At 46.3% G+C, this 24951-nt stretch overlaps 1 pseudogene; it reads right to left on the bottom strand.

Annotated features, from left to right (window-relative positions):
- Positions 1 to 12216: 12216 nt before the first annotated feature.
- On the bottom strand, positions 12217 to 16704 carry LOC144177792 (uncharacterized; annotated as a pseudogene).
- Between the last annotated feature and the right edge of the window lie 8247 nt (positions 16705 to 24951).

Below are 24951 nucleotides of genomic sequence, written 5' to 3'. Positions count from 1 at the left end.
AGAACGCGAACAGGCTACTGGGGATGGAGTGGACACCCTGCTGAAGACTGTGAGTACTACGCCGGCACTTAAACTTCCTTTTAGGAGGATCGTTTGTGCTCTCAAGAGGGATGAACGGTCCATCGTTCAAGCGGATAAGGAGGGTGGCTTTGCGATCCTTCCTCCTGGAGCATATCAAGAAAAAGCCTTGAGTGCCGTGGAAAAAAACTTCAAGCATGTACCTTTTGACCCTAAGAAACAGAAAGCAAGGGCCCTCAATCTAGTCACCGATGTCAACTTGGAGTCCCTCAAAAAGGCTATGACCAAGACAGTGACGGGAGTCCTGGAAGTATTCTTCATGGCCAAGACACACAACCCGGAATGCCCGTTCCGTGCTATAGTTTCTGGGAAGGCTACGTGGCAGGCTCAGGTTGGGCTATACCTACAGTGGCATCTTCGCCTCTTGCCACTACAAGATCCTTTTTTGGTACGGAGTTCAGATGAAGTCGTACAACTACTAGAAGATGGTCGATGGAATGGAGTGCATGCCTTCTCTATGGATGTTGTAGACTTGTATTACAGCGTTTCCCATGATGGTCTATTCAGTGCCTTGAGAGACAAAATAGATGACTTCGGTGAACTCATATTTAACGGAAAAACCGGTGTTATCAGTGACAGTTTTTTGGAACTTGTTCATTTTTACCTTCAGAGTACTGTTGTCGAATTTCACGACAGGTTTTATGTCCAATGGCGTGGAATTTGTATTGGTTCGTCACTAGCTCCCATTCTTTCTGATATTTAATTTAGTGCCTTTCATAAGTGCGTAAAGACAAAACTGGCAGATGCTCATCATATCACCAAACTTAGATATGTGGATCTTGTTTTACTTAATCAAGTGGCTGGAACCAGCTTGAATGATTCGGTAAATGGCGTCATTTAAACGTTTGTCAGCTCTTCAAAATCACTTAAAGGTGTTGTGCCACCAAATTTTAAGTCTGTAAAAAGCCTGCTGTAGGCTTCCTCTGCATGCAACGACCCTCAACACGAAGTGCTGGGTACAGCAAGCGCTTAATATATTTTTTAATTCGCTTCTAAAAATTACCTAAATGCTCTTCTGGAAATCGGGACCCATCGCTAGCGCCACTAACCATGACGTCAGTGAATTGCCAGCGCAGCAAAGTTTGTGACGTCATACAACGCTAGCGACTCGAGCGACGTGAACGTGAACTCCAGTTACCACAGTTTGTTTGGTCGCTTGGTCGTATCGACACACTATACCGATACGACGGCGACGACGACGCGACGCCGACGAGTCGTTAAAACATCGGCCAACTGCCGAATTGCCAGACCGCGTTGTCACACCACGCCGACGGCGACACAAACACGTCGGCCGATGGAAAGTCGCCGTAGTGTGACTGACTCGCCGACCGAAGACGCCAACAAAACCGGTCGCCTGACTGGACGCACGACGCGTCGTCAATCGACCGAGAAGCGAAAACTGCGCCCCGACAACATTCGTGCCGCAATGACCGCGGCTCTATTTTGTTAGTTTCTGGAGGGTAATAAACTCAGTAAGTTCCATGAAGCCCATACAACTCAACACTAGCGCTAATGCGATCCGTATTTTGGCGTTCGACGCTTCGGCCGTGCTCTTCGGCGACGCCGCTACCCCGGAATGCGTGTGCGATCGGCTCGCCTGTAGAAAATATAAGGTCAGTTTCGTGCAGAAGAACAGTTACGTAGGGTAATTTGGGTAATAAGAGATCAGTATCGGGAAAGGTTTTTAACGTAAAACGTAAAACCAAAGTACGGCAAGCACTATCCCTTCAGTGCAAAATCGCAGTCGCAGCCGGGCACACTTATTTTTGCGAGCGCTTTCGCAGAAGAGCAGAGTTGATGGCGATAAGCTGTCGCGGGGCCTTCGCGGAACCTTGCTGCGCAAGCGCTATTTAAAAAATGTGAGTTTACAAGCCAGGAATTCTGTAAACTAGCAAGTAAACACCGACGTACGACTCCAAGGATGGGCCTCCATCTAGTACACCGGCTATATCGCGGGGTGGAATCGTTTGTTCGCTGGCTGAGTGGTCTCGCGCGTTCCGCCCATCCGGTCAACGCTGCCGGTTCGATTCGCGGCGGGGGCAGCTTTTTTTTTTTTTTTTTGAGCGTTTTTTTAGCATTTTATGGTTTGCAAATCCATGGTTTTCATTTGTCTGCATCCGAGGATGCAGACAAAGAATCCGCGTCAGAGCTGTCGCGGCTTGACGTGTAGAGTCGGCGTGTTTACTTCCGTGGTGAAGCACGTATGTGGGGGAGCAGACGCCGCAGTAAAGTCGCAACGTACCGCAGCGCCGCCGTGGCAGAGCCTCCTCGCAACACTGTGACGTCACTGCTTGAATCGGCGCCCAGAAACCGAAACCGAATCCTATTCACATGAATCGTGCGATAATAAATTTTTCACTCAGAATATGTGCGTGTGAGAGCATGTATCATGCTTTCTAACGAATTATAAAACGTTTGCAACAAAGAATGCACAAGCAACAAATTTGGTGGCACAACACCTTTAAGTTTACGTTGGAGCTGCCAAGCAATTACTGTCTGCGGTTTCTAGGTTTGAGCCTGACATTTCAGAACAGGCACGTGTGTTGGTAATACAAGCCGCGCGCTAACAAGCAGCTGGTTTCTTTTGATAGTGCTCGCTCCAAACTAATCGAAAGGGGTGTGGCCATAACATGCAACAAGGCAGCGTTAAACAAGTCGTGCGAGCACAAAGTACAAGACGGGTTTAATGAAGAGATTGCCCGGTTGGGCAATGCGGGATTCTCTTGTGAAGTTGTTTAGGACGTTTGCGAAGCTTTTCTGCAAAAAAGTAAACGAAAACCGAGAAAGGTGACATGTAAACGAAAATACAAAGAAAGAAAGTTCACGTCATCCCGTATTGGCACAGGATCTCGCATAATCTCAAAAAAGTTGCTCAAAGGTACGATATCAATGTGGTGTTTAGCGCGCCCTGCAAATTGGCGAAGGTTTGCCCTATGATGTCGCAAAGGAAGCGGCAATCGTGCTCCAAATAACACGGCGAATTATACACAGATTGCACCATGGGACATGTCTACGAGATTCCCATGAGTTGCAACAAGTGTTATATTGGCCAAACAGGCAGATGTTTCAATGACAGAGCGCGCGAGCACTGTTGGGCAGTAAAGAACAATGCTGGGGGCCACATGGCTTAACACTGCAAAAGGTGCACTCTGCAGGGTACAAACTGCACTCCGCTCTTCAAACAGGCCACGTTTCTAAAATGGGTCAGAGATAGGCAAGGAAGAGAGATAGTGGAGGCGTACTTCATTCACAAGGCGGGAGACAAATGCATCAGTTCACCGTTGGTCTCATTATCACTCAAAGAACTCGAGTTCTTAGATGGACACGTGCAGGCTGGCACACGTTGTTGGCATGACGTTTCCGTGACGTGAGAACAGTGTATTTACCTTAAGGTTTTTCACTAATAAAGTTTAGTTGGAAGTGGCACCTTGTCTGTGTCTACGTGTTTCTTCTGGTCCCCGTTGATTAGCGCCTCAAATTTATTCAGAACGTAAAGGAAACACTGCTGTGTGCCCGTAATGCGATGATGGCACAGTATTGTCTATGCCCCAGTTTTGTACCAGTTAAGCGCTATCGTTACTTAAAGAGAGCGCTTTTATTATATGTACCGCTGTTTCTTGATTAGGTGTGAAACCGGCAATAAGAAAAAAAATGTGATGATAGCTCAACCGGATAGACGACGTTTTCAGAACGCGATTGTCGTTCCCTCCGAGGGACGTGTTTTTTTTCTTACCAATTGGAAGGTATCGGTTGGCGTTAGAAAACTTACGGCCCGGTTAAACAACTCCGCTGTTATCACAATTTGACATGCCAAGATCCCCACTTTCAGCCTGGTTATTGAAGCACTGTATGAAATGGAAGACTCTAACTTTGAGATGGTTTGCATTAACAAGCACTCTCAAATAGTGAGTAGTACAAGGCTACCACTGTCATTAAAAATGGCATCCAGCCAATCTGCCCTGCCAGTGATGACTTACGATGCAGCAGTTTCAGGACTCACAGAGCCCCTCGATCTAAAACCGAGTACTACAAATCATCAGAAGTAGAATGATGAGAATAACGTTTAGGGATAGGAAACGAGCCTCTGGGATTAGAGAGCAAACTCGGGTGCACCACATTTGAAACCGAATTATGGTAAAGAAGTAGACATATAACATTGAGACATATAACATCGCTGGACATACAACATCGAGAAATTTAAACTGATGGACAAGGATAACAAAATGACTACAAAGAGACCAAATTAAAAGCAGCAGAGAGACCTTGACGGAAAGATGTATAAACTTGGCGGCAAACAATGAATTCGGATAATGGCGGATACAAGCATAAATGAACCCAGATGTGGCACATCTCCATGCCATGAACGAAAAAGCCGCCATTTTTCTCGCCATGGTATCGACCTCAGCTACGGTCATTGTGTCTACCTTCAAGGCTGCTATTCATAACCACACTCCAACATGGGCTTAAAGAGAAGTAGCTAATATTTCCGCCCCTTCATCGCGATAGACTTCGGCACGTTAAACTGATTTGGACATCGGCCCACATGGCCGTCCCTGGAGATGAGCTGGCTCACTAGGCAACCTCACATGAGGGAAACTGGACTGGCCTCGGGGAAGTAATTCAGCCAGGCTGAATGAAGGCAAGGGCAAGGAAACAGCACTGCAAATTCGGCCGCTTTGTTTACCCTGTGGTGCTCCCACCCTGAAGTCGATAGCACTCTTTCATGGAGCAGGTGACGGCCACATCATCTACGGTGTTTATCTGGGTTCATCAACGCGGACCACAATTGCGGCCAGGTTAAGCCACAAAACGTCCGCGACCTCATAACCTTGTGCTCTGTGCTCTGCTTTGCAGTACATTAGGGACAATAAGCTTTTGTGTGGGTGATTTTCACAGATTCAAGGGCAGCACTTGAAGAACTAGCCTCTTTCCGCGGGGACTTGTCAACGGAATGCACACTCCGCATACACAGGCCACCAGCTGGCTTCATGACATACTTCTAGAGTGGCTACATGGACAGTGTGGGGTGTTTGGGTATGTAGTGGCCGATGAAACAGCTTGCGTGGCCCCCAACCGGTCTAGCGTGTTCATTCCGATTCCCTTAACTATACGTGTTGCCGCAACGCTTTCGTACTTGATCGCGCGGCAGTGAATAATGAAGGACATATTACAACATTATCAGCCATTGTATATAATTGATTCCGCCTGCACTTTCCGAACGCCGTTTGGTCTGGAAAAGCGTGAAGAAGCAATTGTTCACCGCATTCGCCTGAACATCGCTTTTACCAACCAATACCTGCACAAGAAGCACCGAGTTGCCTCCGCTCACTGTTCCGCTTGTAGTGTTCGTGAGGACATAAAACATGTACTGTGTATGTGTCTCCGTTTTGAAACTTCACGGCTAAGCACGAAGACAACTTTGGGACTGCGTGCTGATGCACCACAGAAACATTGCGACGTCATCGGTCCGTGACACTAGCTGCCGTGGCAACACGGAATACAAGCGCCTTAGTGTCATTCCTCCGTGACTCCGGCGTGAACGAAACTCTGTGAACGTTTGCCCTTTAATAATGTAGAGTGCGCAACACCCTTGTCTATAACACTCAGTTCAACTTCAACTAGTCACCTCTCAAAACTGCGGACTGAAACGTTTCACAACAAACGCTAAGGTCAAAATATATGGTTAAAACTTCAGAATGACACAATAGTTTTCTTCAAATGCTTTTCGGACGAGGCAAGATAAGGCTATCAGCACCAAACCTGTGTTATAGACAAGTGTGTTGCCCTCTGTACGTGTGCTGTGTGCGTGTTCCTGCGTCTATCAGTTTCTGTGTGCTTATCTGCGTTTGTTAGTGTTGGAGATCTGTATCTTCGTTTCTTTCACTCGTTTTCGCCCCTTTTATGTTCATATGGTGTAGAATGCCAAAATCGCTGCCAGGCTGACTTCTCTTTGTCATTAAAGGCATCCCTCTCTTCTCCTCTCCCTATACCACCGCAACTCTTGTTGCAACCTGGGAATTAGAAAACATCTGGACGTCCAAGAATTCCTGCATGGCCTCCAGAGCAAAGGCTACGAGTTCATCTCATGGAGTCCTGGAGTAGGGAACCACTCCTGCCTCAACGACTCAAATAAACGTTTTCTAGTACTGACACTACCACTACTACTACTACTACTAATACTACCACTTTGGCTACTACTACTACTTTTGCTACTACTACTACCACTATTACTATTACTACTATTACTACTTTTACTATACTACTACTACTACTTTTGCTACTACTACTACCACTATTACTATTACTACTATTACTACTTTTACTATACTACTACTATACTACTACTACTACTACTACAGTAAAAGCGCGTTAATTCGACTCTCGTTAATTCGGAAAATTGGTTAACTCGGACACTTCATCTGGTCCCTGTAAATATACGCATCACTCTATGAGACAGGGCGCTCGTTATTTCGGACAGATTTGACCGCAAATCGGATAATTCGGCGACTTTCAGGCCGCTGGCGAGGCTCAAAAACGAAAAAAGAACGATTCGGAACAAAAGTGAAGCTCAAACGCAGCATCGCCATGGACATCAATTATCGACTTGGCTTGACTTGAGACTGGTTGAACGTCTTTTCTTCGCGTGTAGGTTTGGCGGTGCCATCGGTGCCATTTTGTGGCTTTGTTCCCGTTGCTGAGCACCTTGAAGGGCTCAGAAAAATTGTGTCCGCGCGAATTTCTGCTCGAAAGCAGACAAGCATACGCGATTACTTCGTGAAATAAAGGTATGTAGAAAAAAAGTTGCATTTATTGTGTTTATTTCGACCATTCGATAATACGGACATTCGGTTAATTCGGACATTTTTTCCGGTCCTTAGAAATCCGAATTAACGAGCTTTTACTGTACTACATATTTAGAACCGTGTAAATAGCCCGAAATCCTCTACTTACGCACCTGCTGTGGGCTTGGCGTCAAAAACCTCCCACATTAACAGCCCACATGGCTACCATTGACACTGGACAAGGCTGAGGAGCAGAAAGCAAGCATCAGTAAAAAAACGTCATTAACCCGCGGAGGATGAAGCCACTGTACAGGCTACTTCCCGCCATCTGGCGAAAAGGAGCTGACCCCCTCTCACGCGAATTAACCCTTTTTAGGCAAATATTAGCAACAAAGTTTATCTAAGCCTCTCGTTACCTGTCCGGGCAGGAGCAGAGGGCAGTATATGGTACAATACTCCGTTGCAACATTCCGTTGTTATGTAGATACAAACCCACGGATTTCCGTACGCATCCGGCGCCATCTACCGATTCCCTTGGAACACTTTATCCCCTGTCTTGAGGAACTGCTAAAAAGACCCCGCTATTTCTTTCGAGTAGGCTAGCCGTAGGGGCGTTGGTAGTGACACTGACGGCCTGAGTTAGAGCACCTTTGATGCTAGAATTTTATGCCGAGACCGGTGACCTTTAATTGAAAAATGATCTCGTACGTTAATTCTATGCATTATTTTCGTAGAAAATGTGATTTGGTATTCTATGAATGATTTAGATGTGGAGCGCCGCATATAAACGCTTTTAAAAACGTTCCGCATTGTACAAAAGTGCCGGTCATATAAATATCTCGGAACAGAACGTCACCGATTCCTTCCTGCAGTGGACATGAATGCACTGTGATGAATATTATGATGATCATTATGATAACTAACATGATCATGATCGTGGTGACGCAACTGTTAAAGCGGATGTAACATGCGCGTATGTGGGTTTGATTACCCATGCAAGATATTAAAAGGTCCAGGATGCCTATTTGTGAACGTTTGAACTAAAAAGTCGACACAAGAATGCCTGAAAAATATATCCAGTAATAAACCTGGAATGTGGCCAAAAAAGCCTCGGTGCATTGCATCCATTACGGAGGATTCGGAATTTCTGGCTGAAACCAACGGCAAACAAAACATTGGGTACACAGCCTCGGAAAACGTTGTAACAGCGGAGAAAGGTCGCTTGTAAATGTCGGCCGAGCATAAGGCCGCATTGTCTTCTGCAGCGGCTGAAATCCGTGAAGTGCGTCAGCAAATATCCCAAGTCGTTGACCTTCCTGCACAACTGTCATGCCGAGTTCACGCAGTTAGCGTGTTTTTTATCCGTACAAATGCACGTTACTGGAACCTAAATATACCCATTTCATTTCTCCGATTTACCCTCTGCAATGTTCTGTTTGTCCATATGATGAATAGTTTTACAATATTCTAGGCCACCGTTACCGACCCAACCGAAAAGTAAAACGCCTGTTATGCGAAATTATGGAAATATATTGTTTTTACGGAGAGTGACACACCGAAGCCTTACTTCAGAAGACGTTCGTAGAAGTTTTATTAAGCTGAATTAACTGATTAGTATGTAAACCCCACATTACAAACCCTTTTTGTTTCTACTACTCGTGTAGACACGCTCCGGACAACCGTGTTTTGTGTCGTGCACTCGATTGGGTAAGCTTACCTTCCAAGTTCCCACAATATCGAACAGTTTTAATGTGTATTGTTCCTTTCTTTTATCTCTTTCTTTGGATACTTTGTCAAACACTCATAGCGTTATTGAACATTTTAAGCCATCCAATCTTTTAAGGCGGACAACCGCGGATATTTTTACCGCACGCTGACGCAGAATTTAGGGGAAAGGTATCAGCGAATTTGATTTCTTTTCTTTGGTGACGGCGGTCATTTTTAACGAAGAGACCTACGATTCCAGCCGTTTTCTGCTGATAATTCCCGACAACGTTGGCTTAGCCAAAAGGCGTTCTTGTGCACTCGGAAGAAAAACATACGCTTCCCCTTGCGGTGTCGGCACCACACTATCGACGCGTTCAGGACGTGTGCTGCTCTTCAGACCAAGTCGCAAGCTAATCTAGTGAGGAAGACGAACATTTCGGTGTGTTCAATAACTGCGCGGTCACCGTTGATACAGTGGGTCAACTGAAAATTCTGCAGAAATTCAGAGAATCGTCTACTACTGGTTAGCATTTCTATGCCGCTTGTGTAGAGTGAGACTTCTTTACAGCCAAATATTTTGGTTTTCCTCAGTTCTCTCCGACCAATAATCTCATTTACGGTAATATAACGATTGCAGGCATTCCTTCCGCCAAATCTGAAATATTGTGTAAAGGCGTTACGCGGTTGCTTCCGCCAAATCTCCATTTTTGTGTAAATGCAGGGAGTTGCACGGTTCACCATTCTCGCTATTTCTTTTCTATTTTTACAATTTCTTCTTCTTGAAAATTCTGTCCGACCATTAAATACGCTGCTATAACGATTAAAGGTGCCACTACCACCAAATCCTAGTTTTCGTGAAATTGCATGGTGATACACGGTTCACCATTCTCGCTCGTTCTTTTGTATTTTTCTTATTTGAATTCTTCAAAGTCATGTCTGACCAAGTATCTCCAACTACGCTATTACAAAGATCAAAGGTGTCACCTCCACCAAATCTGCATTTTTGTGGAACTGCACGGCGTTACACGGTTAACCATTTTCGTTTTTTCTTTTTCAGTTTTCTTTCGGTTTTAGCAGGTATTTACAAATTTTTAGCTGTTTAGAATTCTAAATTCTAATTTTTCCAGTCGGCCGTTAGCACCCGCCCGGCCGTTCAAAAACAAAGCAAATGCCGAACAATCGTGTGTGCATGACTCACGACGACCGCCCAGCGTCGCAAGCACACGTTTGCCAAGCCTAGAATACCCACTTTGGGAGATTGGCCAAGGTTGCGGCGACCGCCGGGCAGTTAAAAAAATCCAGAAAATGTATCGTTCACGTGTGCGTGTCTAGGAGCGGCCGCCCAGCATCCCCGGCGCACGTTTCTCAGGCCAAGCATACCCGCTTAAGGGATTAGCTAAAATTGGACAAAAAGAACTCCAGCGTTCGCCGTAATCATAGCAACACTTTCTCGAGATAAGAAATACTCCAGTGATAGCCATAATCGTGGATACACTTTCTCGGACCTAGAACGACACATCATAGCGTACGCCCCTCCAAGGTGATTTCGCGTGATTATCACTTCTAACATAATGAAGGACGCCCACACTTAAAGCAACAATGATGCAGTAAAGGTCGTTGTGGCAGCGAAGAAGAAGCAACTTGGCTGCAATGGGGGATCTAGAACGTGGTGATGGTCGTGAACGTTACGTACAGCTTTGCTACCTTCCAGTATTACGTGTTAGTGTGAGCCTCCTTCACTTTTTTTTTCGAAATTCTGTACGACCAATTATCTCCATTTCCGCTTTTTAATTTCATTTCATTTATTATACCCTTAAGCGCCCGGAGGCATTACATGGGGGGGGGGATAACAGGGTTTGCAGGAGTACTATTGAACGAACAGAAAAAAAACAAGAAGGTGAACATGAAAGCCGTAAAATAAAAAACAAAGAATACCTTAAATAAAAATTACACGAAATTGTACAAGGGTAGCAGGGAAGTCAGAGAACAGAATTCAAAATACAAAAAGCAGTTGAAGCATCAATTGGGCCATCAAGCCAGAACAGTAGAATTACATCGTTAATGCATCATGTGAACGTCTTTTCAAGCTTATTTCTAAATTGTTTGGTATTGGTGCATGTGGCGATGTCGGGGGGGTAAAGCGTAAAGTGTTCCATAGAATAATAGCGTTAGGAAAAAATGACGAAACAAATGCTGACGTTCCGCCGGTTATCGGAGCTAATGGGCAAGTGTGATTTAAGTGGGGTGATATTCTGTGAGGCGTCCTTAGTAGCGTGTGTCTTGATTCTGGCCGATAAAAGAAATTATGGAAGAGGCATAGGCGAGCAATAACGCGGCGTGATTCAGGAGTCGGAAGGGATAGAGATACTTTAAAGGGGTCCTGAAATACCTTCCACCGATGCATGGATGTACATGTAACCAAATAAAGCGATGTATTAGCAATATCCTCACGCAATAATTTTGTTAAAGCGATCAGTATTAGCTGAGAAATCGTAAATCAAAAACCGCGCATTATCGTCGCGCCGCGTTTCCTCCTCCTTTCAACTTACTCTCCGCTGTTGACGGCGCGAGAGCCTTCCCTCCCATGATGCTGCGCTCCTCAGCGGTGACGTACTTCCGCTATTGCTCTGCTCAGAGTGCCGTCTGTTACGGGCAAGCTTTGTTGACACCATGAATCCCGCACTCCGCTCACGGCTGGAGAAGCGAACGAAAAATCTGGCCGCATGTGTGCGGCGGCCTGGCCTTGCCCTTTCGCGGTGTACGTTGCTGAAGTTGCTATCGGCGGCACATGACTTTTTATGGGCGGCGAACTCGCAGCCGCACGGGGAGGATCGTGCGCTCGTTCTCTTTGATGCACCGCGCACTGTTTATCCAAAAAGCGCCGTATCAGATGTGGCCCTGCTGATGCCGGGTCTTATTTTGCGGCGGTGGTAATTCCTGCCGGCGGCATGTGAAAAAGACATTTTAAACTGATACAGAACCCGTGCACAAAACGTTTCAATCATGTGACCAGTTCAGCTTGGGGCGACGCGTGGTGGAGAGCGGCAACGTTGGCAAAACATGCTCCGCCGCGGCTCTGAGATTTCTAGCGATGGAGCGAGCGCCATTTCTTTGACAATCTCAAACATCGGTTGCCTTGGCAACAAGGCACAAATCACTCTAGAAGTCAGTTGCGGTTCCGTGATCCCGGTCTAGCTCGAGGCTCCCCCTCGCGACATGTGGGCACTGCAGGCGTACCACTCACTCCCAATGGGAAGTGCGAGATGCGTTTGGCATTACAGGAGGCGATGGTGTGTGTGTTGTGGACGCCTTTGTTTCGCGATGAAATGCGACGTTGTGCTTCTGCGGGTGGATAGTGCTTCCCATGGTCTGGATTATCTTTCTCGAGCGACGTACGACTCAACCTCGCATGCGGCATGTGCAGTGTTCGTGGCTAAAAGCCATCTCGGCTTGTGCGCGAGAGTTAAGCGACTTGCTGTTCGTCCCCGCAAACCGCGCGCGAGGTGAGTGCCGAATTTACGACGGGCAGGAGGAGGCAACCCATCGTTTCTCAATCGCGGTTCAGACTTGAAACGCATGTTGTGGCGTTGTGTTCGTTCGAAACGCATCTCTCGATTGTTTTGAAGTTGAATAAAATGTGTGCGTCAAATCAGGGCATCTGGCTCAGGGCGTTCGCTGCGATTGCACGAAAGAAGTGCCACGAGGCTTTAACGCTTTTATATGGAACGTACTCAGGTAAGAGAATATCCATGTCGTGTTATGGCTGTGTTGCATTCAATACAAACGGTTAAGCGTTTCTTTACACTTGTTTCGTTGGTCATAAAATGTCCAAGCTCTCCGGCACTACGCTGAAAGATCAGCCGGCGAGCCGACGCTGAGCAGAAGACTCATCTCTTTGCCGGAAGTGCGTGAAAAAGTCGCCCAATAGCAGGATGTCTAGCTCATGACGAACATCTGGGAATCGATGACGTAGACATGTGAAGATGGCGGCGTCCAAAAACACGAAGGGAAGGGTGAGAAAAAAGCGACAAACTTTGCAACAAAAGTGTGAGCTTTCCGCTGCGCGTAAAAGAGTAATGGCACAGATGGCGTTGACGACCCAATCTAACGATTGCGCTAGTTTATTTAGTGTGCTCAAAACACCTTTCAGGGCCCCTTTAAGGGCAGTGACGCTGACATGACTTGAATATTGCGAGGTGATAAAGTGTGCAGCGTGGTTTTGAATGGATCCAAGTTGTACAGCTAGGTATGCTTGTAATGGATGCCAGATGGCTGATGCATATTCCAGTTTCGGCCTTACGAATGTTAGATAGGCTATTCCTTTTATTTCTTGAGAAACAAGTTTAAGGTTACGGCGAAGATACCTGAAAGTGCGTGAAGCTTCTGAGAAAATGGTGTCGGTATGCGTTGACGAAGAAAGAGATGACGTCATGTGAACCCGGAGGTATTTATATGATAGGACTGAGCTGATTGGTATATTATTGACGTGATAGGTGTATTGAGATATGGCATGTTTCCGAGAAAATGAGAGCGATTTGCATTTTTTTTAGGTTTAATGTCATGTGCCATTTTGTACACCATATTGAAATGCTGTCTAAGTTTGATTGCAGGTTACAATGATCATCGGCGGCGTGAATGGTTTGGTACAATACACAGTCATCTGCAAAGAGCCTCAGTTTTGCTGTAATGTTAGTAGGCAGGTCATTTATGTAATTAAAAAGAGCAGAGGCAATAGATTTGCTCCCTGCGGGACACCGGACGATACGCTGGTTAGACAGGACTTGGGCTCATTAGCGGAAGGGAATTGCGTGCGTCCTTTTAGGAAGTGTTCGATCCATAATATCAGGTTAGAAGGGATGTTTAGTGATGATAGCTTATCAAGTAGGTGGTTGTGGCTGACACTGCCGAATGCTTTAGAAAAATCCAAGAAAATTGCGTCTACTTGATGGTTATTGTCCATTTCCTCTAGTATATCATGTATGAATTCGGCGAGCTGGGTATGACATGAGAACCGTTTACGAAAGCCATGTTGGTGCGGATAAAAAAAATTAATTGATCCTAGGTAGGTCATTAAGCTAGAGGTTAGGGAAATTGGTTGGGAAAATTGGACGGTTGTTTGTAATTAGTCAGCGAATACCGAATTTAATAATGGTACCATCTGAGCAACCTTCCAATCGTCCGGAACGCAACCTGAGCGCAATGACTGGGTGAATATTAGATGTAGAATCAGGCTGGAATAATACTCAGTGTTTTTTAGAATCTTGCTACTAATGTGGTCGCAACCTGATGATGATAGCTTAAGGTTACGGATCATGTTCGATATTCCATCCGGGTTGATCTGGATATCGGGAAACGGGGTGGAAGAAAAGGAGCGTGGTACTGTGATGGTGTTGGAATTACATGTAAAAACGGAGGCAAAATAGTTGTTAAGAACTGTTGCGCATTGATTGCTTCCTATCGGCTCCCCATTAGGGCTAATGAGTTCAAGTTGCTCAGTCCGGGGTTTGGGAGAGAGTATTCGCCACAATTTGCTAGGATTTGTTTTGAGGATTAACAGTAAATCGCAGGAAAAAACTTGTTCTTTGCTTCCGTTATTGCTTTAACGTACTGTTTAGCGCACGCGAGGTACTTTTGACTTGTGGCTGTCTTGTTACTGTGATTAGCTGATCTGTAAAGACGCTTTTTTTCCGTTAGAAATTGTTTGAGGTGTCGGTTAAACGACTGGTTCTTTGAATCAGATGGGTTAGCGTCGGAATGTATTTGTTTTGCAATTTAAGAAGCTCATTTTTACACAGTTCCCAGTTCGCGTTTACGGTGCGGGTTAAATGTGAGTCTTTGAATTGTTCGTAGAAACTGCATAGTTCATCATTTATAGCTTCATAGTTCCCTCTTTTGTTATCAGTTATATGTTTTTTGTTGGTAGTTTCTTTCTTAGTGGCAGAGACATAGAAATATGCAAAAGATTATGATATGCATAAGGATATGCAAAAGGATATCTTATCTTAAAAGGAAATATGCAAAGAAAATATCTTAAAAGGAAATATGCAAAAGGATATCTCCAGGAGGTACGTTTCCCCGGCCAAGCAAAATATGCCGTCTGGGCTGCCGCACAGCCAAGGCTGGTATGGGTGGATGAGCAGACCCATCTGAAATAGTTGGAAATTGTTGCAGTAAGGCATAACAGGGGACCAAGCAATATGCGGCTTCTAAAACACTCCCATAAAAATACCCATGTTTTTAATCCCTGCAAAGATCAATGCATGAGCAAGCCTAATTCAAAGCAGTTCCACAAAGTGTTATATTCCAGTGACATGAACCAAGCCATTTTTAAAATCAATGACCATCATAAAACAAAGTGCTGTCACTATTCAGTTTTTTTACCATTTTTTCTTTGCTTTGGCTGTTATTATTTTTTCTGAAGCATTAACTACTGTGAGGGCTAGACAAAGCATACACTCACCTCCACAACTTTAACACCTTGGTGACGCTCAAACTCCATCCCAGCCAGGGGTTCTGTGCGAAGTCCTGTGGTTGAGTACGGGAAATAAAACTTGTTTTCAAGCCCTATCATTGTCAGCCCTTAAATATGCAACATTGAAAAGAAAAATCATAGCAGGTAGGAACTATTGTATGTGCATGGCTTGTCCCAATTTTGTACTGCGTATTCCACAATAAAAAAATTACAACTGTACACATACCATACGTTGTACCATCAGAGGAAAATGCCCTTGTGTGCAGGATGACTCTCAACTTCTTCTGGACTTTTACGAGCCCGTAATATCCTGTGAGTAGTGGTACTGCTGATGCGGAACTTTATTTCTTTCCGCCACCTAAATTAGAATGCACATACCTGAAGTCAGAAACACGCAGTGCTAATGTCCCTAATTCATAAATAAACAATTATGTCTGCTGTCACCGTTTTCATACCTTACACAGCTTGACTGGCCCATAATCCCCACACACAGGTCAGATAGTGATGCGCAGGCAGCAGTTGCATCGTAAAAAACTTTCTGCTGCTGCGAAATCCCCTCTGTGTGATCTTTTGGCTTAACAGATTGCCTGGGATACATGCCCAACACCTGCAGCTCATGTAAGGCCTTGCAAGGGGTCGGAAGCAGCTGCTTTAATTTTTGCAGCTGCAACAACTGCCTGGCTTTTTTTTTCTGCTTCCATGGAGGCTACCTCCTCCTCTGTCTTGGTCATTTCAGCTAGTGTTTCCGTGAATGGGCAAACAATGCCCGAAAAGTACTCCAGGACGTAAAATGGATACAGCTCTGCCGGTTTTCTGTTCCCTACAAAGGGGCTGTTGTAGTCTCGGAGGAAGAATGACGAAATTCACTGCATATTAGGCAAAATGTAAGGGCTAATCAGTGTGCTGATCACAGAACCACATCAATAGTGATAGCTAGAAACTCGATAAAAAAACGAAATACGGGATAGCTAACGCTTACGAGTAGGACACATGCAAGCAATTTTGCACCCGAAAGCATCTATGTAACAAAACAAAGTGCATCATAGCTCCGAAAAGTTCTTCAATGCTGGCCTTATCGTTCAGCAGCGGCTTCCCTGCAGGTTTTCCCCAAGCCTGAGGCTGGCTCGTGCATGATGCATGGTCGAAGTTATTCAAAAAGAAAGCAACTGCGGCACAGTGCTTACAGTTGCCCGCACTGCCGTAGCGACAGCTGCACTGGCCGCTTTCAATTGTCCGAGGCTGCACCGTCAGCTGCGAATTTAAATCGGGCGAAAGGATACCTCAGGCACAAGGCGAACCCAAATAAAGGCAAGCATTGTCGTAACAAAATACTTTTCTCGAGCTTTGTTGAAATTCAGACTCATCTCCCATGCGTACATGTGCTAGGCAACGTTGGTTTGTTTACTTACATTCAAACCAATGTCGTAGACGTGTTTGCCCTGTTGGGAAAGGCATCTCGCTGAAAGTTCTGTGCCGTCCACTTCCTGGACCCCGTACACATGCTTGTTGTCGTACAGGCGGCGTCCTTTTCGCAGTATCGACGGCCGAAAGTATCGGTCGAGGCCGTCGACCGACTTGAAGCCGCAATGCAGCACCTGCGACATCGCGGTTGCTTGTCGCCTTTCACTCGATGCAGCCGAACTACTGGTAAAGAAAATCGCACCAGAATGACGTGCACGGAAAAACTAAGAGCCGCGCACCGTTTAGAATCGTTAAATGACAGCTGCCCGCATACCACAAATGAATGCTGGCACGGCCACAGCACTTCACAGAGCGCCTGAGTGTTTGGTGCCGCCGCCGTTGGTGGCGCGCATGTCAGCTCCACGGAGGCACCGCCCGACGATTGCAGGGTGCCTATAGCGCGAACTGTCCTGTGCGCCCCACCTCAGGTCCGGAACAATGCGGATAATATGCTTGTATATGAAAAAATTGCTAGAGTAGTATGTAAAAGACCCCTTATAAGATCAGGTGAGTTCCTTCATAAATCGTCGTCTCTCTTCAATGTAATATTTCTGTCTGTCAGCCTTGGCATACGTACTTGCCTCAATGTGTACATGTGCGTGTGCGTGCGTGCGTGCGTGTGTATGTGTGTGTGTGTGTGTGTGTGTGTGTGTGTGTGTGTGTGTGTGTGTGTGTGTGTGTGTGTGTGTGTGTGTGTGTGTGTGTGTGTGTGTGTGTGTGTGTGTGTGTGTGTGTGTGTGTGTGTGTGTGTGTGTGTGTGTGTGTGTGTGTGTGTGTGTGTGTGTGTGTTTGTAGAAATAAGGGTTGGCAGTCAAGAATGCCTCGGAAAGCAACTAGAGAATGCGGGAGAATGCGAAGTTCCCCGTCACCACGACTTGTCCCAGTGGCGCTGGCTACCAGCCCCAAGCACAGGAAACAACACAAGTGAACATAAATACCCGAGAAAGTGGAGGGGAAACATCCCCGCCGGGAGCGTAGTGGTTATTGCACCAGATGCGTATTCTGGAGGTCGTGGGTTCGGATCCCACCCGGCGGGCATTTCTCTCCACCTTCTTTATGTCTTTCAAAATTCATCTGTTTGAATGACCTACCGCATTCTCCCCTATGCTTTCCGGGGCATTCTTGACTGGCGACCCCTATTTCTGTCTTAATTCAACGAGCCCCTCATATCCAATTCTGATTCGCTAAATATATATAAAACATTTCTTCATGTGAGACGCGCTCCACCCTGGCTTGACGGAGGTAAATAGAATGCGGTCTAAATTATGCGCATGTGTGATTCATGTGTTTCATGAGTTTATTAAGGACGCTTCTTATTTTCTGAACTTCATATTCATAATTAACACATCCAACTCGTTTCTTAACACAGGTTCAGCTTGGCTGCGCCAAATACCAGGCTTAAACAGCAAATTTTCCAAAAACACCTGGTCTGCTTACTTGTGCCGATTACCTCTCCCCATCCGAACCCCGGCGTCTCCGCGAGAAATTATTTATCATCGCATGTTGACAAAATCGCATCGAAACCCTGCGGAGAAAAGCCGGGAAAAAAGAAAACAGAGGCTGGAACTAACGTTCGGTTTTTCTTTTCAGTACTAGTATATCGCGCGCTGATTTTGCTTTAATAAATGGCCTGGTATTGTTGGCCTGCAAGCTAACGTTACACACTTAAAGGGTGCGGTAACCGCTGTTGCATTGAGGTAGCAAATGGCTTCCCAGAATACTACATGGTTCGTGTCTAAATTCGCTGACATTTTATAAACAGACTATACACCAGTAGAAAAGTGAGTAGAATAAATTATCGCGGAGAACCACACGTTTAAATTGGTGACCCAAGGAATTATGTGAATAAACTTAAAGGACATGACAGGAGATAAAAAACGCATCCTTGGGTTGTTCGGAAGAAGAACCACAGATATTTTCTTGGGAAAAATGTTCGCCTACCGCGGTCATTCACTCTGGTTAACGTAGCCAAAAGTGGCATCATTGCTGCGGACCACCTGCCGTCACAGCTTACGTGAACGACCGATATTGTTATGTTTTTCCTGTGAAAATGTGTGCGATGCACTTAAGCGAACCCATTAGTGCAAAAAAAGAAAGTCCTCGTCAAATAGTTAAGAGTTTCTTCCAAAATAAAAGGACATTGTCTTCGGCAACGTGAACGTGGCGAATAGACAAAATGACCGCATACCTGCTCGTTTGGCGGACACTGTAACGGAAAGGGGGTAATCTTAATATCCCCTGTCCATAACAGCCTCCCCTATTGCCCCAAGCCCCCTTATGCTCTTCCCTCCTTTAATTATACCAGTGCAAAAAACAAGGATACAGGCAGTACGACAAGGACTCTTCAAGAAAGATCTGCTGATATTCAGAGCATTGACTACCAATGCGTAGCATTGTTATGCCGTTTTTCTAGAGTCGGTGAGCTCTCCTTGAATTTCCTGGTTTATCAATATTCTGTTCGACACATTATCTCCATTACGCTATTATAACAATTCAAGGCAGAATTAACTTCCACGAAATCTGGATTTTTGTGGGATGGCAGGGCGTTACAAGGTTCGCCCTTTTCGCTATTTTCTTATTCTTTATTTTTTGGTTTTTCAATATTCTGTTCGACCAGTTATCGCCTTTTACGCTATTGGAAAGAATAAAGGTGAAGTTTCATGAAATCCACAGTTTTGTGTACATTCCGGTCGATACACGGTCCTGGCTGTGGAGTACTCGGCAAAAATTGCTACGTATTAACGTAAGGAGACACACGCGAAGACGTTCGTTTTTCAACTCTCCGATGTATACAACCCATGGCGCTTTACAAGAACTCTGGTTTCGAAGCCGCGTGCAGTTGTGGTAATCTATGTTGGGAGATGCAAAAAACACAAGGTACGCTAGCCATATAGGCTTCTCTGAACATTTGCACCTCGTCTATATGTGCAAAGTGCATACGTCATGGTTAAACATGTCTTGCCATGGCATAAAACGAACAGCGCTCTCATACACAGACCTTTAGCCATGTAAGCTCCGCTTACAACAACGAAGCTGTATATGTCAAATCCCCACCCCCCACCCCCCGTTGTCACGCCAGTGTGGAACGAAAACTCGCCGTGTGGAACCGAAACTGGGGACTAATGCTCCGGGTATGGAAATCTTAAAAAATATGTATTATATTGCTTCTGAAAAAATGTCTTCCCTGCAATGCATATGTGTTTGAAGGGGGTGGGGGGCACTGGGGATGGTGTGCACGCGCAAGTGGGCATGACGCGCTCACCATTGATACGCCCGGCTTGCTGGGGCGTGAATTCAACGTGTACGTCTCGCAGCCCGATGGAACCTGTCCTCCCTGGTTGAGCAGTTTGGGTTGGTGTGTGAGACAGAAAGTAAGATGCCGACGACACGGGAAGAAACGGACAGCCCCGTGGTTTTGCGCTAGAATAAAACTCGAGTTTCAACCGGCTGAAGCGTGGAGGTAGGATTGTAGACAACTGCCAATGTTGTTCCTTGGCTCCTATCGCTCAACCTATGAGCATTAATGAGAGGTTGAGAAGGCCTTTTGATGTGTTTTATAGCACCTACACATGCCTTTTTGGTGTTTGTGACTAAATGCCTTTACATGCCTCTCTTTCAAAATCTGTGCCTATATGAGCCCTATTTAGTCTCCACTTGTGCTTTCGGGTACAGTTTGAGATAGTTAACCATGTTACCGGGCAGCATTTGCTGTGCGGAATTATACGGTGTTCAACCTACAGTCCTCTAGTTCACGCAACACGCGGAAAACAACCGCTAGCAGCAGTGTAATGGGACGCTAATTCCCAGGGACAAGAGGCATAATTTTCAATCTAACAATTAGGGATTGTGACAGTTTTCAATCGATTCTACCATTTTTCCAATAACTCTTCGACTACGTTCCGCGTGCTCTTCTAACAGATTTCTTAAAATATATGTGCAGTCGCATCCTTCTTTCTAGAAGCAAACTCAAATCTAACTTCCCCGCAGAGGTCGAGCATCGCACTCCCCTTTTGTTAGCAGATCATTCCTATATTCAAGAGCCAATGGTTAAACATTACTGCGCAGCTGCATTTCCTTGTACCTTTAAATCCACGCTAGCGGCCTGATTTAACACGCTTTCCCATCAAAGTTATGTTCGACTGCTAGAGACCTCTTGAAAAAATTGGCGCACTTTGAACTAGTGGTGCAAGTCTCGAAAAACAGCAAAGCTGGCGGCCCTTTTTCCTTCGCCGAAGGTGCTGTTGCCGAAGTTGCCGAAGGCTGTTGCACCTAACATGGATTTCCATACATCCCGCTGGAATTTCTGCATAACTGGTGGGCCGAGGTAGTTATGTCCGATGCTATCACATCTCTCCCAAAGTAGACCGCGTTAGCACGCGCTTTAAACCACGGTATCCGGCTTCGCAAACTCGGCGTCTCTAGCGTGAAGTCTGCGGTGCACCCCATTCCAGGCGCGAACGCACGCGGACTGGCAGCACAACAGCACACGAGAGCTCACGCCACGAACGCTGGGAACAGTTTTCTCGAAGGTCGAGCTGGCCGGCGCCGGGAGCTTATCACAAAGCGCACGCTCACGTGCACTCGGTATTTTTAAAGACGATAGTCTTTCTTGGGCTACTTAAACGCAGGAATTTTGGTCTGTCTGTATGTCGGTCTTTCTGTCTGTGACTCACTGTTCCGACACGTATGGTAGGCCGGAGTGTCACCCCGCGACGCAAGAGCTATACTCAGCCTCGACCTTAAAGGGGCGTTTAACAATTTTCACCGCGCCGCTATTTACCAAGGACTCTCTGACACCAATGTCAGCCTCCACACCTCTTCAATTATGTTCAAGTGTTTCTCACTGGTCGCACAGCATGCATAACCTTGTGAGATCTTGCGCCTGACATTCTGCCACTTTGTATTTGTGGAAAACCGCAAGGATCCCTGCTATTCCCTTCCTCATTTAACCTATCTCTGCGAGACATACCTCCAGCAGTCCAGCATATACCACAGCTCCGGCACAGCCTCTACGCTGATGATATCACTCTATGGATGGCGGGGGGCTCGGATGGCAGTATCCAGGAGGCGCTTCAGGAGGGCATGCTCGCAATTGAAACGTTGGTAACAGCTAAAGGACTTACCTGCTCGCCACAGAAATCGGCATTGCTTACCGTACATCGTGGACGATATCAACCTTCGGGATCGCAACTCATCCCAGTATATACAACCCGACGGCATCCCATTCCCTGAGCGACCACACTCCGTATACTTGGCCTGATCATGCAGGCCAACGGACGTACCACAACTACGATTGAGACCCTCTCACACTTCTCGCGGCAGGTAGGGCGAATGCTTGCCCGGGTGGCCCACCGGCACCAGGGAATGCCTGAGTCGACACTTCCTTGACTGGTACGCACATTTATAGTTGCTAAATTTGCGTAAGCACTACCCTACCTTGAACTCTTAAGGCTGGAGACACAGAAAGTCGATGCCCTCCTCCGCAAAGCTTATAAGAAGGCCCTTCGATTCCCTCCCACAACTTCCAAGGCGTTATTCTCAGCCCTTGGAGCTCACAACACAATTCCTGAAATTACAGAAGCAGTGCGTACGGCGCCCATTCAATGTGTAGCGAAATCTCCGGAAGGTCGCACACTTCTCACGCGTTTGGGGATCCCCATGCTGCTACGAACCTCTGCCGTTCGCTCCTTAACCGACGACTGTTCAAGCAGCCCTGCAAGTCCCCCCGCTTCCTCACATGAACCCGGATCTGCATCCACAGAGAAGGCAAGCACGAGTTCGGCAGCCAACCAAAACACTCCGCAAGCAGTCCAACGTATGGTACACTTACGCTACCCCTTATGCCCAACGACCCAGCTGCTTCGCGGTCACCTGCAACTATCCAGGGACCAGCTTCACAGCCTACACCGTTCCAACGCCGAACACAGCGGCTGCTGAGGAATGCGTCATTGCCCTGGCCATAGTACAGATAACGTCCCCCGGAACCCCAGAAACCATCGTAACGGACAGGCAGGACGCCTATCGCACTATATCGAACGGCCTGGGTAGCCCTCACACGCTACCAGTTTTACGGACGATCCCCGATATGCACCCATATCCGCAAATCAACCCCATACGGGCACCGGCACATGCTTGACTGGAGGGCAGTGCGGCGGTACACGATTGGGCTTGTGAACGCACGAACCTGGACCCATTCGATTGACCCGTCTCTCCCAGCTTGCACTGGCGCACGTTGCTCACATGCAGCGACATTCTTCAGAACTACCGCGAAACACGTCAACAATATCCTAACCCCTCCCTCCGCTATACCAGACAACAGGCAGCATCCGATTCGTACAAACTAACACGTACCCACAACCCAAACTGTTTAGCCGCATATACCCAGAGACTTATACCGACCAATGTCCAAGATGCAAGACTGATAAAGTCACACTCGCACACATGATCTGGGCTTTTTCAAAGTCACCACCGACTTTTATTAAGAGTCATCACGACTGGGAGGCAGCTCTGCACAGCAACAACTCGGAGATCCAACTGCGGCTAGTCCGCCTGGCTCTGGGCGCGGCGGCACCGGTGGCCCGCCCTCATGAAGGCGCCAAGGGGTCGAGTTGTGCGGGACTGGGGGGACTTGGCCGTTTTCACACGGGTCGCTGAGGTGAGGGAGCTGGGCAACATAGGCACCGGCCGAGGCCCACCACTGAGACTCCAAAGCCTTAGCTGCGGAGCCTCCCGCAAGGGGCTCAACAGAATAAAAGTTTCTCTCTCTCTCTCTCTCTCTCTCTCTCTCTCTCTCTCTCTCTCTCTCTCTCTCTCTCTGTGACTCGATTCAGCCACCCGGCCACAGTGAAATAAAAGCTGTGCAATGGTATTACATACCTACAACCAAAATTAAACGTTTAAGTCCAGTATCAATGTTCATACTTGTTAGCAATGTTGAAGAAGAACAAACATTACAGAAATATAGAGAAAATCAATGCATGAGTGATATTTCGTCTTCCTTTATTAAAAATATCAAGGAAGCTTGGTTGTTGCTAAAGCAATACTACATGATATACTACATCAACGGTATTAAACGGTCGCCTACTGAAGACCGCGCTTCTATAGCTCCTGGCGGCGTTTAAGAACTCAAACGGCAACAGCTACGAAAGGTTCCACTAGATAGGATCCACGTTCCGCTTGGAAAGCTCGTGGAGTAGGGCAACATGGTTCTATAAACGTTCTAGAAGGCTGCCTCAATTCACGCACGTCTGCGCCATACGGCAGCGCCGGCATCGAGACACCCGATTCAGAGCAGTGGAACGTGGCAAATTTAAATTGACTTTAGCAAACCTCTAGCGTCTTATCTTAGGAGGAACGAGACGGAAGAGAAACAGCATGAGAGGTTAAGATAGAGAAGGGAGGAATTTACTTGGCAGGGGCTCCAGTCGCTATCGTCTTTCGTCGACATTTTCAACGATAGCAGCAGATACGCGGCCATTTTTTTCTTAGTATTTTTGTGATCTCATCACGTGAAGCAAGCCCACACGCATACCTGGACGCCGCCGGCTGTTCCTTACAAGGCGCATGCTCACGTGCGCTCGGCTTGGCTGAGTTTTCAGGTAACGCTTCATGGCGGAACTGAAAGCTTAAACACCTCTGCTGATGAAATGCTCTTCATATCTGCGGGAGTGTATTTGCCAGTGTAGGTATATCTCACCAGAAAAATTCGGATAATAAGCTTGAATATGACAAAATTGCTAGAGTTGCACCCAAACCTAAAAGTCTTCATGTAAGAGCCTATTCATTTCTTGATAAATCGTCATATCATTACATTATTTTTTGTGTCAGTTCTGGATTCACAAAAAAAAAATTTCGGGAGGCAGACATTATGTAGCGCTTTTTATTATCAATCCCAGTTCTCAACTTTTCTTTTTCATGTCTGCTGCTGTATATGTGGCACTCGAGCAGGCGACAGTGGCCATTGAACATGAATATGGGTAATTATGCCAATGAATCGGTATTTGTCCCACAGATTTACAGGACAATTCGATGGCTGTGCTGAACTGTTAGCGGCTTTTTTCCATCATAAATCAAAACATTTTGGGTGTGTTTGTCCAAGATACAGGTGGCGCACGTCTTTGTTTGAAATTACTTGCATTGACGACCTACCAACTGGCATTTCATCTCCAATCCGTCTTTTTGCCGATGATTGTGTAATTTACCGCCGTGTCACAACCAGCGACGACCAATCCGTCCTCCAAAAGGACTTAACCTTAATTTCCAAATGGTGCTCACGCTGGATGATGAGTCTAAATGTTAGTAAATGTAAGTTCATGCATGTTACACGGAAGCGCTCCATAACTACATTCCCATACTGCTTAGGCACAGTTAATCTATCTGAGGTCCATAGCTACCGCTACCTTGGCGTTACCATCACTAACAAACTAAACTGGTCGAACCACATCCTAAAAC

Source organism: Haemaphysalis longicornis, unplaced genomic scaffold (genome assembly GCF_048455015.1).
Source record: "Haemaphysalis longicornis isolate Haplotype H1 unplaced genomic scaffold, Haemaphysalis longicornis Haplotype H1 scaffold_31, whole genome shotgun sequence".
NCBI classification, from domain to species: Eukaryota; Metazoa; Arthropoda; class Arachnida; order Ixodida; family Ixodidae; genus Haemaphysalis; species Haemaphysalis longicornis.
The sequence above is the reverse complement of the archived record's forward strand: the minus strand, read 5'-3'. Positions and strand labels throughout refer to the sequence as shown.